General features: G+C 40.1%; 1 long non-coding RNA gene across 1 annotated transcript in view; it reads right to left on the bottom strand.

Annotated features, from left to right (window-relative positions):
• The window catches only part of LOC140701203 (uncharacterized), a 30,898-nt gene that overhangs the window by 11,899 nt on the left and 4,617 nt on the right, over positions 1-14,382 (bottom strand). The window contains exon 2 of the long non-coding RNA XR_012080162.1: positions 5,594-5,718. This is a non-coding gene — a long non-coding RNA (uncharacterized lncRNA). The remainder of the gene's footprint in view (positions 1-5,593; positions 5,719-14,382) is intronic.

Below are 14,382 nucleotides of genomic sequence, written 5' to 3'. Positions count from 1 at the left end.
CTTCTACTCCGCCATCTTTTCCGTCTACTTTTTTGTTTTTTGTTTTTCCTGTATGTCTCAAGCTACTGTATGCTGGGGGGTTGAGGGTCCTAAGGTTGCCCTGGGAAATTTAGTTAAGTATTGGGCTTCTTCCCATTTGGAAAAAACAGTAGATGGTTGAAACTACAAAAATGATGAAGAGTGTGCAAGGTGAAGAAGGAGGAGAAAGAATTAGGAGAAAGGGGAGGAAGTAGAAAAGAGAGAGGGAGAGAGGAAAAAGAATAACAACAAAAAGTCTAAAAGAAAGAGAAGGGGGGAGGAAGAGGGAGGGGCAGGAGGAGAAAGAGGAGGGAGAGGAGGTGGAAGGAATGGAGGAAGGGGAGGGGTTGGGGATATGAGAGTGCCTCTCAGAACCCTGCTGGGCTGGAACACCTTACTTGAGGAATCTTGAGAATCATGTTCTCTGACCCCCTGAACTGCCTGGAAAAGTGTAAGGAGAGAACTACGTGGAGGCAAGATCTCAGTGGTCACCAATTTGAGAAATGTAAGGTGAATGCCTGGCTATTTACAGAACAGAGATACAGAAACAGCTGGTCTGATAGCTCAGGGGGGATGGTCCAGGCAGGCTCAGTTACCACTCTGGTTGGGTAACAGCTCTGTGTGCTGTTCTACAAGATGTGGGTTTGACCTGAGCCACTGACCGATATCTGGTTCTGTTTCCTCCAGAGAACACAGGGTCCTGAATCCAAGAGGTGGAAGTGGATGTGGCCTGTCTCACCATTATAACCAATAACAGTCTTTCTTGCCCCCCGCAAACAGAGGCACTGGGGATTGAGCCCAGGACCTGTGCATCCCAAGCACAAGTTCTGCCTCTGTATGTAGCCCCCCACCCCCATCCCATCCCCTAATAGTCTTTACTGCCTCTCCTTGTATATTTAGGAATCTCCTGGTTTAAAGCTGTTAGTAACCAAGAGAAATGTTTCCCTTATCAAGAGACAAGACCCTGCTGGAAGCTGAGATTGCTACCTGGCTATCTGGCATTCCTCTCGTTTCTGGAAAACAGGCAAAAATAAGTTTTCGGTGTTAACCGAGGTGGTTGATCCTTATCACCAAAGGGAAATAGGGTTGATGTTGCACAAAGGAGACAGGGAGGATTTTCCAAGGAACCCAGGGGTGTGTTGTCTCCTAGGTTTTCCTTTTCCAGACATAAAGATAAGAAAACAGCAGTAACCTCCTAGAAGAAAGATTAGTGAGGGCTTATCTATTTACATGAGTTATCTCACCAGGCACAGAACCATGACCAGCTTAGGTACCAGCTGATGACAATGGTGACATGAGATGAGTAGAAGAGAAAGAACATCAAAAATACTCCTACAACTGCGTGACCAGCTCAGAAATAAGGACCCCATACTTATATTTTCTTACCTGCTGTTTCACACATAAATGTGTACATTTTAACTAACTTTTCCACTTCTCCTACTCCCTTTCATATTTTATTTAGAGTGAACAATGTTTACAAAATAGTGCATAGTTTAAATACTGTCCAGACAGAATTGTGAAAGATATAGAGGAGGAATAGACCTGACCCAGTGACCTTGGATTTGGACCTAGGGGCAGGCGCAGCTGAGGGCAGGCTCAGATGAGGGACCTGTTAGATGGCACTATTTTGTGTCCTGTAGTTGCTAAGTCTGTTGCTGTTTAATTTTAAACATGGAAAAAGTATGTGTATGTCAGAATTTGGGAGCCAAATCTTCCAGTGGACATTTACCATGTGTTTGGGCCACCAGTTTTCAGCATCTCTTGAAACTCTCCTTATGTTTGGGGGAATATTCAGGCTCACGAGTCCTGCGTCCCCAGTTTAGATGCCACAGCACTCATTTCCCAGCTTTCCTTGTGGTTATGATACAGGTAGTGATCTAGGCCCCACCAATTAGGCATGTGAGACTGATTTGGAACAGAATTGCATGAGGAAACAGGCTGCAAGTGGAATCCATTTAACAGAAGAAGATGCTCAGGTGTTTGGCTATTGCCATGATGCTACAAGGTCAATTTTGGGGGGCACAAAAGCAATGAGAGTGCTACTAGCAGCCTGATTGCAGTCAAGTTAGGTCTGTGACAGGTGTGTGAATGGCAGCATTTCAAGACGGCAGGAGACCTTACTGTTGATGATGATGGTGACCGTATCCATGATGGACCAGTGGTTTTTGTGGTGAAGTTTGAACATTGCTCCTGGAAGCTTAACTTTGAGCCCATTTCTCTATCCCTACTGCCCCCACTAACCCAGTTTTATTGAGATATAATTGACATATAACATTGTATAAGTTTAAGGTATAAAACATAATAATTTGATATATGTATATATTGTGAAATGATTGCCATGCTGTTTCATTAACATCTGTCACCTCATAGTTACAAAGTTTCTCTCTTTTAATGGGAACTTTCTCTTAGCACCTTTCGTATATACAATACAGTATTGTAAACTTTAGTCATCATGCAAGACATTACATCCCCAGGACTTGCTTATGTTTTGATTGGAAGTTTATAGTTTCTGACCACCTTCACTCATTTCCCCACCACCTGCTACTGGTAACCATCAATCTGATCTGTTTCTATGGGTTTGGCTTTTTTAGTTTCTACATATTAGTGAGATCACACAACATTTGTCTTTCTCTTTCTGACTTATTTCACTGGGCATATTGCCCTCAATTCCCAACTATGTCACAAATGGCAGGATTTCCTTCTTTTTATTACTGAATAATATTCCATTGTCTGTCTGTCTATCTATCTATCTATCTATCTATCTATCTATCTATCTATCTATCTCTATATGTATATACAGATATAGATATATCTATGAATATACCTATGAATAGATATAGATAATATATATATGACATCTCCTTTATCTATTCATCTGTTGATAGATACTTAGATTGTTTCCATGCCTCGGCAATCCTGCAATGAACGTAAGGGTGCAGATATCTCTTAGAGACAGTTACTTCATTTCCTTCAGATGTATACCCAGAAGTGGGGTTGCTGGATCATATGATAGTTCTAGTTTCAATTTTTGGAGGAACCTCCATACTGTTTTCCATAGTGGCTGAACCACTTTACATTTCCACTAACAGTGCACAAGGGTTTTCTTTTCTCAAATCTTCACCAATGTTTGTTCTCTCATGTACTTTATTTAGTCATTTTTATTTATTCATTTTTTTGTGGGGGGAGAGGGAATTAGGTTTTTATTTATTGATTGATAATGGAGGCACTGGGGATTGGACCCAGGACCTCGTGCAGGCTAAGCATGTGCTCTACCACTGAGCTATACCCTCCTTCCACTCCTGTCTTCTTAATAACAATCATTCTAACAGTATGAGGTGATATCTCATTGTGGTTTTAATTTGCTTTTCCTTGATAATTAGTGATGCTGAGCATCTCTTTATGCACCCGCTGGCTATTTGTATATCTTCTTTGGAAAATGTCTGCTCTAGTCCTTTGACTATGTTTAAATCAGACTGCTTGCTTTTTTGCTACTGAGTTGTATGTATACATTTATATATTTTGGATATTTACCCCTTATCAGATACGTGGTTTGCAAATATTTTCTCCCATTCCATAGGTTGCCTTTTCATTTTGTTAATTTTTCTTTTCCTGTGCAGAAGCTTTTTTGATTGATGTCGTCTCACTTGTTTATTTTGCTTTTATTGCTTGTGACTTGGGTGTCATGTTCAAAAAAGTTATTGCCAAGTCCCATGTCAGGGGCTTTTCCCCTGTGTTTTCTTCTGGGTGTTTTATGATTTCAGGTCTTACATTCAAGTCTGAAATTTGTTTTGAGTTAATTTTTGTGAGTGGTGTAAGAGAGGGGCTTTATTCTCTTGCATGTGAATATCCAATTTCCCCGCAGCATCTCTGTCCCTGTTAAAGAAAGTCGAGTAACTTGGCCAAGACGCCACACCACTGCGTGGCAGAGCTGGGGCCTATCAGCAACACTGTGCTGCTCTTCATTCTTCTGCCTGTTGGGGAGAGGTGGGAGGGGAAACCGTCAGACCTGAGAGTTTGTCACAAGTGCATTGTGAGTTCATTGCGGTCGGAACGCAACAATGTTCCCTCGAAAGTTTTGTCTATTGTCAGTACACTTGCTGCTGTGGTGAATAAGCTACTTGCCATCATCACAGGAGACTTCGTTCTTAGAAGACACCAGAAATATGGGTCAGAGATCTCTTCTAAGCATTCCTCATGATATATGAATGGAGTCTTTTCTGGTCATCCTTTCCAGGACTGGAAGGAGGAGTTCTGGGAATCATGAGTCCTCCTTACTGATTGTAATGCATTCCCTAACCGTGTAACTTGGGCCCAGAGCTCCCCATCTCAAAGCCCTCAGGGGCTTTGTTGGTGCTACTAAGTCCCACGGCCCTGTTTTCCCTGCTCTTTGCTCTCTGGTGGGCTAATGATTTCTCTGAAACTACCTTGCAATCCTTTCCATTATATCTCCTCTTCCCCACTGAATGGAAGGTTCTGGAAGAATGTTCTTTGCACCTTTTGCTTAGTTCGACAGCTTTTTGGATGAGGAAAATGGTTTCCTGATATTTCTGAAATAGTGCCTACTTAATTTCATTATTTCTAGTTACCAGCCTTTCCCCAGGCTAAATAATTGCTTTTCGTTGTGTTTGCACCTTTCAAATAATTGTAGAATTTTCTTTAGTGTTGAAATTATAAATATTTATCCTCATTAACCTTTTTATTTGCATCACACTCAGTGATTCTCAGTTCAGCTTTGTTCTCTGTTCTCAGACTTTTTTAGGTTGAATACAGGGCTCCAAGCTAAACATGTTGTTCGAAGTTCAGTTCCTTAGAGTTGGAAGGAAGGGGCACAGAGGCTCCTCTCTCTATGAGGCAGTGTCTTCAGATTTACTCTAAAATTGGTCTCCTTTTTGGGGGGGCATGGTATCTTTCATACAACATCACAAAACTTGCATATTCTGTATTACTTTCACAGATGTATTGCATATGCTATATTTTCCCCTTTATTTTCTTCCCTGTATTTTTAACCATCACAGGGTTATTTATTACTATGTTGTCTTTACTGGTATTAGCAACAGTTCTTAATTTAGCATCATCTGCAAACTTCATTTAAGTACCATTTGCTTTCTCTGCAAGATCATTAATAACGATGTCAACCATAGCATCTTGGAAAGTTTTGACAACACTGCTTCATCTTTAGGAAAAAGTGAAGATGTAGAGAAGGTTTTCCCTGACATAAAACACTGAGCTCCTCTCCTTGTTTGCTTGACGTCTGAGTCCCTCCCAAGTGTGTGCTGAGAGGTGGCTGTACCTTTAGTGGGGACTTGGCTGCATGCTGCTTCTTGTCATGTTTTCACTGTGTTAAAATGAGTTTTCATAAGTTAAAAAAAAATTACTGGCTTGTGTTAAATCAATAGGAAAAATGTCAAATGTTTCTAAAAATTTGAATTGTTGATGTTTGGGAAGTCAGATAGGCAAAGAACTGAGGTCTAAGAGATTTGATTCTCAAAAAACTGATTTTGAGCTAGAGAGTTTTATTCTCTCAGGAGGTGGATGTGGAGAGAAAGCTGCCTAAGAAAGAAAGGAAGCCGTTTACCTGCCCTCGGTGTGATTTGGGTGAAATTTGTATTTTCCCATCTTTCTCTCTTCTCTGTTCGAATCAGGGCAACCTAGGCTGTTCCACATCCATCACTGGACTAGGTTTGGGTAGTAGGTTCTTATCTGAAACCAGGGGTAAACTTTGTAAGTTCAGCTGTTCAGTGAGGAACCTTTTCACGTTATCCTCCCATCTCTCCCCCCTTCTTCTCAAGAAACTCAGACATGGATGTACTTAGATGCAGATTAGCCAACCTTTCCAACTCTCCACACTCTGACCAATCGCTAGAACCCAAGAAGAAAAGAATCTACCATTTCCAAACAGGTAGTCCCCGGACTGAAGTACGTTGGTGCTGATTTTATACACAACTGCAGCAAGCTGGTGGCAGAATAATTTTTATAGGTGATTCTTCGTGTGTGTTTGCTGTCTTTCCCCTTTTATTTGAAGCAGATAGAGATTTTTTTCTGTCATTTGTAAAGTTAGTCTGGATCTCAGGCTTTCACCACATTTCCCTGAGCATTACTGAGGGAGAGAAGAAAGCTCTACACACAACTGGGAAGGTCAGAGCAGAGCCAGAAGCCTTGCCTGCAGCGGTCCTGGGACAGGTTCCCTGGCAGGGCTAGGGTGCGAGTCGGGGGTGTTGGCAGAAAGAGCCTGGAGGTAAGTTCTGAGCCGTGCACCTGTGGTCTCAGAAATACTCAGAAACACTCCTCGGCATTACTGGGAAGGGGAATCGGGGGAGGAGGGAAGGGATAAATTTGGGGGTTCGAAATTTGTAAATATTAACTACTATATATAAAAGTAGATAAAAAAATAAATGTCTCCTGTATAGTAGAGGGAACTATATTAAATATCTTGTAATAACCTTTAATGAAAAAGAATATGAAAATGAACATATGTATATCTATGCATGCCTGGGTCATTATGCTGTACAGCAGAAATTGACACATTGTAACTGACTATACTTCAATAAAAATTTTTAAAAAATTTAAATAAAGAAATACTCCTGGGCTCTGTGCACAATGCAGAAAGCGCCGAGTCCAGCCCTGGAAAGAGGAAATATGTGCATTGACAGCTGATGACCACTCGGGCTCCATGGAAACCTTGACACAACCCTGGGAGAAGAGGCCAGTAATGCAAAAGTGTGGATTTCTTGCCAGCCAGATAGCACGGGGCTCGTAATTAGATTTAAATAGATTTAAAGAAAATAAGGGAATACAGTGACTTTTTCCCACTTAAGTTTGTGGTCTTAGATTTGTCTTTGCTCTATTTGATTATTGAGCAATAGTTTACTATTCATTGAGCAAGTAGATTGCTCAATGAATAGTAAACTAAAGTGGGTCACTGATTACTGACAGTCACAGTGTATTTCCACTCCTGACATAGAGAAAATAAAACCCTGAGATTTAGGGGGAACAGGTAATAAAGGATCCCTAGGGAGCCAGCAGATGTGGAAGAGTTTATTGTCCCCAAATTTTGGCTGCTGGAGTATGAGCAGAAGCCACTTTGCTACATATCCTTAAAAATAAAGTAGCTTGAACTTGTCCTCTTTCCCCCTTCCTTTAGGGTAGAACAGGGACATGGTACTGACTCAGCTTTGATCATGCAGGAAAGAAAATGACCTGAAGAAAGGAGGACAAAGATAAAAGAAACCCAGTTTCCTGGATGACTGTGCCAAGAGAAGCTACTCAACAAAACTACATCACTCAAATGATTACACAAGAGGGAAATAAACCACTGTCTTATTGCAGCCATTGTATGTTTGGTGTCTTTTTTGTTACAACATCTTAGCATTTACATTAACACATATAGCAGATACCAATCTTTGCTTGCTATAATGTATCTTTGTCCAAAATGTAAACAATAATGTTAACATCCTCTGTTTAAGAAGTAGAGAGTGAATAACAAAGATTTTGAAGGAAAGATTTGATGTTTAAGTTTCAGGCAGTACCCTTTGCATAAACATTAGCTTTGTCTTGGACTTCGACATGTAATATATAATAAGCAATGCCACCTCACCTCCCCCCACATCACCAAGGATTCCTCAGAAACAGTCTTTTTCATGACATGACATCTGGATAGACATAATTTATGAATGAACCTCATGTTGTTAGGCATTTATATCATTTCCAGATTTTTGTGTTATTTGTAGCGCTGCCATGAATATTATGATACATAAATTCTTGGTCTTTATCTTTTATGATTTCCGAAGGGTGAAGTCTTAGAAGTAGAATATGCTGTATCACTTTTCCTCTTTTTTTCCAGTCTTGTACTATCCAAGACCCATCTTCAAACAGCCCCCATGCCAAAACGTCTCCCTATGAACCCAAAAAAGAAAATATTTTAAACCACGTCTTACCCAAACTTGCCTCTGGAATCAATCTCTTCTCTATAATATGGACTTCAGGACCCTCAATTAGTAATCTACCTTTTACAACTTTTTTTTTTAAGATTAGAATTTTAGGGGCATAATAAACCCTTTATTAATCCACAAGAACACTCAAGATATTGAATAATAATTTCATAGGAGTAGAACCTTATTTTATTTATTACACTTGTATATTAACGCTCTGCTCCAGTTCAAATACTCTCCTTGAATTCACCTTAATACTTCCTACTTTCATGCCCTTTGACCTGAATGGAACACCCTTTTATCTTCTTTCCACGTCATTGTATTCTACCCATTCTTCAAGGTACCCACTTAATATTAACCTTCCCTGTTCAGTCTTCCAGAAGCTTCAGCCCCCACAGACATCTACTGCCATGGAGATATTGGAGGACTTCCCCTTTTACTACACATTTGGCATATACCTTACATGGCACCACTAGTGTTGCCAGTGACTAGGTTTTTGTCTTGTCGCAGAAATAATTGAGAACGAGATGCAGAGGTTAAGAAAGTAAAGCGGGGATTTATTAACGGATGTATGGTACACTCTCAAGGGGAGAGCGGGCAGGCTCAGGTGAGCAGCTACCCTGAGTTTCTTTGGCAAGTTGGTTACATGGAGTGTAAAAAGAATGGGTGGAATATTCACTAGGGAGGGAAGGTTTGAGGTCCTATTTCCTGATTTTCATCCCAACTCCACCTTCTTAAAGGGAGAAGGGATTTTTATCCTTATTTAGTCTGGATGGGAAGTGTCATGGTGTCATGGGTACTTCTAATCTGCAAGGCTAATTTTATTGAAATAAGGGCATAATGTGCAAAAGGTTACATTCGGACACTAGAGATGCCTGCCTTTTCCCATGTTTGTTTTTCAGCCTCCAGGCCACTCATCACCCCCAAATGTGTGACTGCCTATCAGCCCAGAGGTTCCTGCTTTTTTCTCTCTGCCCAGGGACCCCTGTTGTTTACATGATGTATGGTTTCCTACATTTGGCTTGTGCCCCTCCTCTCTGCCCAGTTCCTGCCATTTGGCCTGTGTCCCCCTTTCTCTGCTCATATTAAGCTGCCTGCCTGCTCTAACACCAGGATAGCCCCAAATGACTACCTTGGCATGGTTCTTGAATGGTTACACACGTATGTATTGGTATAAAGGACATGTACGGCAGTGCTTACTTTCCCACAACATCATAAAGCGCTAGCCTGCAGGTGCTCACATACCTCCAGCCAAACTGATAAACAGATGAGCTTCCATGCCAAGGGCAAGCAATTCAGAATGACTATGATGGTGAGGAAGATGCTGCCCAGCAGAAATGACAGATACAAGGCTGGTCAGCAAGAAGCGATGGACCCTAGAGTTCAGAGTCAGGCTGTGTTGAGTCATGTTCAGGTATGTGAATGGAGGAAACCAGGCAAGACAGAAAGTAATTCAGAGCAAAGGATCCAAGAAAGGTAGAGCTTAGAGATCTTCTCCTCATGAGAAGGAGAGAGTAAGTGCCTGCCTCAATTCCTAGCACCATTCTGATCTTCTAATCCAGTTTATATGAGGCTCAGCCACATTGCCTTTTGAATTCTTTGAGATAGCCTTACAATAAATCACAATTTTATTTGAGTTATATTAAATGGGTTAGTGTTCCATGTGATTTAAAGAAACTTGAGTAGGACAAGTTCAATCAGGGGTCCAAGTTCTTTAACAGTAGGAGCAATATCCTATACTTTGTTTTCTCTCCTACAGATTTGTTCAATAAATTGGTTCCAGCAGTTTCTTAAAAAATGTTTTGTCTCTTCACAGTCTCTTATTTCTATCATAAGTGATATCCTCTCCAAAAATGTATTACATCACCTATATATTCTTACAACTTGAACATTTATATGGGTCTGATTGGATTGGAGTCCCAGTCCTATCATTACTAGCTGTGAGATCTCACTATCGAGTGAGAGGATTATACCAGCCAAGACTGCTAGAAAGCCATTTATGCCACTGGGGTTAGAGACCATGATTAACCACCAGGGGAAGGAATTTGAGTTAGTGGCCTAACAATTACATTCATAATTTTCCCACTGAGCAAGTGCCATGCAGGGAATAAAAATATAGCATTCTTAATAAAATCTAAGCTCATCAATAGAGCATGTGAAAATATTATGCAACTTAGTGTTGGAACATGTAGCTCTATTCACATAGTGTGTGTTTGTTTGTATCATTTGACACAAACAAAATAGGTGGAAAATTGGAAGGTAATTGAGACAATGCCACTGGATAAAATAAAAAAAAAGAGCCAAGACAATGAGATCTTTAAGGTGATGCATTACCTAGTTTCTTGTGAATGTTCATACTTAACAGATACCTTCATTTGGGGAGAAGAATAGCAAAAAGGTCACATTTCTGGAGTTCTTACTCCATTCAGCATTGTACTTATTACATGAATTATATAAATCAACCCTCAAACAGTCCTGTGATATGAAGTCTGTAATAGTATCCATTTTACAGAAAATGAAGTTGAGGTTTAGGAAATACAATTATCTTTTCAAGGATTTGAACATAAATAATCTCTCTGATTATTCATGTCAAATTATATCACTTCCTTTATGACCCACTTTTGACATATAAAAGTGAAGCATAACAACAAAATCTTACATAAATCACAGTGCTTCTTGCTCACACCTGCTAGTGCTGGACTGCCAGAGCCTTGTAAATTTCAGCCTAGTTATTTCTAGCCGTGTCCAGAGGGTGTTTTGTACGTGTTAATGGCCAAATCTGATTGGCCACCATGGGGTGCAGCAATTACTTGGGGCCAGATAATTGGAAGGACTCGAAGGACTCTAACAAGGCATGCTCATGGAGTATTTATTGCAAGCAAAGGATGCACCGCACTAGGAGCCAGAAAGCACAAATCAACATTACAGAGCCTGCGACGCCTGGGTACAGCTTGCAGGGTCTTCCTTCAGTTGGGCAGAATATGTTCCGTCTCAGGTTTACGGTCCACCAATATAAGAACGATATATCTGCTTCAGGGAAGATAAGGCAGAAGTTTGCTGGGAGGTCTTTTGTGCCTCACTGATCACACAGCCAAAATCACACTGAGTGACCAGGTAAACCAGGTGGGAACCATCAATCTATACATTGTCACTAAACAAGGCAGACAAGCTGGCACTGGGCATCTCCAGGGGAATTTGGGACTTTAAACAGCACATCATAAATCATTAGCTAGTACATTTCATTGCTGTCTTGGCCAAGGGTCTGTACTATGGCTCCAGGCATCCCTGGAGGTGCCTGCAGACAAGCTATAATTTAATCTTATTCCTACATCATGTGGATTTGTCACTTAAGAAGTTCTTCCCTTGCTCCAGCCCAGTGCTGTCCAATAAACCTTCTGTAAAGATGGAAATGTTCTTGATCTGTGACACCCAATATAGGAACAACTAACTGTAGTGACAAGTGACTGTCACACACTTAAAATGGGGTTAGTGTGACTGAGGAAGCAAATTTTAAACTTGATTTCACTTTTGTTTAAGAGCCATGTGTGGGTGCTGGTGACCATACTGAACAGTGCAACTGTAGTCTGTCGCTGTGCTGGATTGCACTCTCTCTGCTGGGCACCATTGTATCTCCTGGCACCAGTGAGGCTTCCATTTGGTATTGCCTTTCCTTCTGCAAACTGCCACCTTTGGTTGGCATGGCTGCTGCCTCTGCTAGGTATGGCTCTGTCCACTGGGCACTGCTGCACCTCTGTGAGGTATGGTGGTGGATGTTCTGAGACACCCAAGGTGAGTGGTAGGTGCTGTTGATTGCCTATCTATGCCCCTGCTTGCTTGCTGGCAGAAAATGCCTCCTGCTCTAGAGATGGAAAATTCTAGATTTTCATTTCCAGCCCCTTTTGTACTTGTGGCATGAGCATGTGACCCAACCCTGGCAAGTGCAATCTGAAGGAACTCTGCTCTAGTTGTTAGCATTGGCTTCCTCTGTAATAAAACAAGAGGTACATGTGAGGAAACAACTCTTTTCTTCAAGCAGGCACTGGAACTTGGCAATCTCCATGGCACTGAGAGGGGCAAACCTCCTCAAAATGACCAAGTCATTGCATTTAGAATGCCAGTGTAGAAGGAGCCTGGCTCGCAATGACAGTGTTGTATGACTGAACTAATCCTGGAAATTGCGACTTCCTGATTTCTCTCAGGAAGCTTGACAGAGCAGGACTCTAACTGGAGGAAGATGTGGTCCTCGTGAGAGGATGTTGAAATGCTGATGGAAAGTCAAAACAAACACTCAAGATAATAATAGCAATGGTATACACACACACACACACAATGGAATACTACTCAGCCATAAAAAGAATAAAATAATGCCATTTGCAGCAACATGAATGGACCTGGAGAATGTCATACTAAGTGAAGTAAGTCAGAAAGAGAAAGAAAAATACCACATGATATCACTTACATGTAGAATCTAAAAAAATTACACAAATGAACTTATTTACAAAACGGAAACTGACTCACAGTCAAACAAAACAAACTAATGGTTCTTAAGGGGCAAAGGGGGATGGAGGGATAAACTGGGAGTTTGGGATTTGTAGATACTAACTACCATATATAAAATAGATAAATAAAAATGTCCTACTGGTATAGCACAGGGGACTATATTCAATACCTTGTAATTGCCTACAATGAAAAAGAATATAAAACAGAATATATGTATGTGTATAATTGAATCACAATGCTGTACATGAGAAATTAACACAATTTTGTAAACTGGCTATACGTTGATTAAAAAAAAAGCACAAAAAGAGAAGTGAAAGAAGACCTTACATGGATGGACGGGCCAAGTGTTGTCAGAAAAAGGAATACATCTCTGATTTTAAAGTTATTTTTTTTAAAGGTAGATTTATTTAGAGATATACATACTGCATAGAGTGTAGGCTGTTTCAGATGGCAAGAGAAAGGCCATGAGGTGTGGGGGCTGGGTGCTCAGGTTAAAGCAGATGTAGGTACACACTTCGTAGACAGAGTGTGGGCCATCTCCAAAGATGAGTGAGTGAGAGAGGCTGAAGTTATTATTGCTCTTCATGTTTATTCTTCTCTTTCTCGCATCCCTGACTTCTTCCTGCTTTGTCAAACTGGATTACTTCACCTCATTTGCTTGGGAGACATTTTTAGAGTAATAAAATTTTCCAGAGTGGAGGCACTTCTGGGACCACTTTCTGACCTCATATGTCCTCCCTCCCAGAGACAACCATATCCTGAATTTGTTGTTTATTTTTTCCCGTGCAAGTCTTTATTCTTTAGTACATATATATGCATGCATAAATAAAATACAGTGTTGTTTTCAATGCTTTTAAAACTTTCATGTCTGCCACACTCCATCTCTTTCTGCAGTTTGCTTTGTTTTGTTTTCTTTACTCCGCATTTTTACTGACTTTTATCCACCATAAAACATAAGAGTTCCATTTGATTACTTTAAGAGCTGTACAAAATCTATCAACTAAATGTGTCTTTTGCTTATATTCTTGTTGAGGGAAACCTATTCATTATTCTTAAAAATTAACTTTAAAATCAAAAATTTTACACATAATCAGAGTTTAAAAGGGTCAAATTGCTCCAGAAGGCTTGTTAAGTGACTCTTGCCACCCCTAATGTGGAGTATCCAGAGATGCTCATATTCGACTTTTGCAGCCAATTTGTTTGGTATTCACCTCTAAAACTCTAAACATTTGTAGCACTATTTATTTTTATTCTTTTGGCTTTACCTATAACTTTTGATTGTCCATTATGGGAGATGGTTTTCTCTCTCTTTTCCACAAACACCTGTCTCTACCACACACTAAAATTTCTTCCCTTCATCCTTTCAATATATGTAGTTGTATCATAATTTGAATTAGATCAGTGATAATGTTTATTATGGTTCTGAGACCCCTATCAGAGTTGAGTCATACAGTGATCAATGATTACTTTTTACCTGTACAACTTTTTGTTCCTTTTGGAGTTAAAATAGTCATTTTGTTTATTTGGATAGTTTTTCATATAGTTGTATAAGTGTCCTCTGAATTCATAAAAGCACAGTTGATAGTCTCTCAGTCTCACCTTCCTGAAGCAGTTTATACCAAGATGTTGTGATCTGCTCCCATCTAGAGTGGGTGTCCTTTGTGTTGAATGACTTGTAGGGTTGGTATTTTGCTTTATTATAATCTGAGTTCCTTTTTTTTTTTTTAATTTAAGTACAGTCAATTACAATGTGTCTATCTCCAGTGTACAGCACAATATCCCAGTCATGCATATACATACACATATTTATTTTCATATATTTTTCCATTAAAGATTATTACAAGATATTGAACATAGTTTGCTGTGCTATATAAAAGAAATTTTTTTTAAAAATCTATTTTTGTATATAGTGGTTAACAATTGCAAATCTCAAACT

The sequence above is a fragment of the Vicugna pacos genome, chromosome 14, assembly GCF_048564905.1.
Source record: "Vicugna pacos chromosome 14, VicPac4, whole genome shotgun sequence".
NCBI lineage: Eukaryota > Metazoa > Chordata > Mammalia > Artiodactyla > Camelidae > Vicugna > Vicugna pacos.
This window is presented reverse-complemented; position numbering and strand designations above follow the sequence as displayed.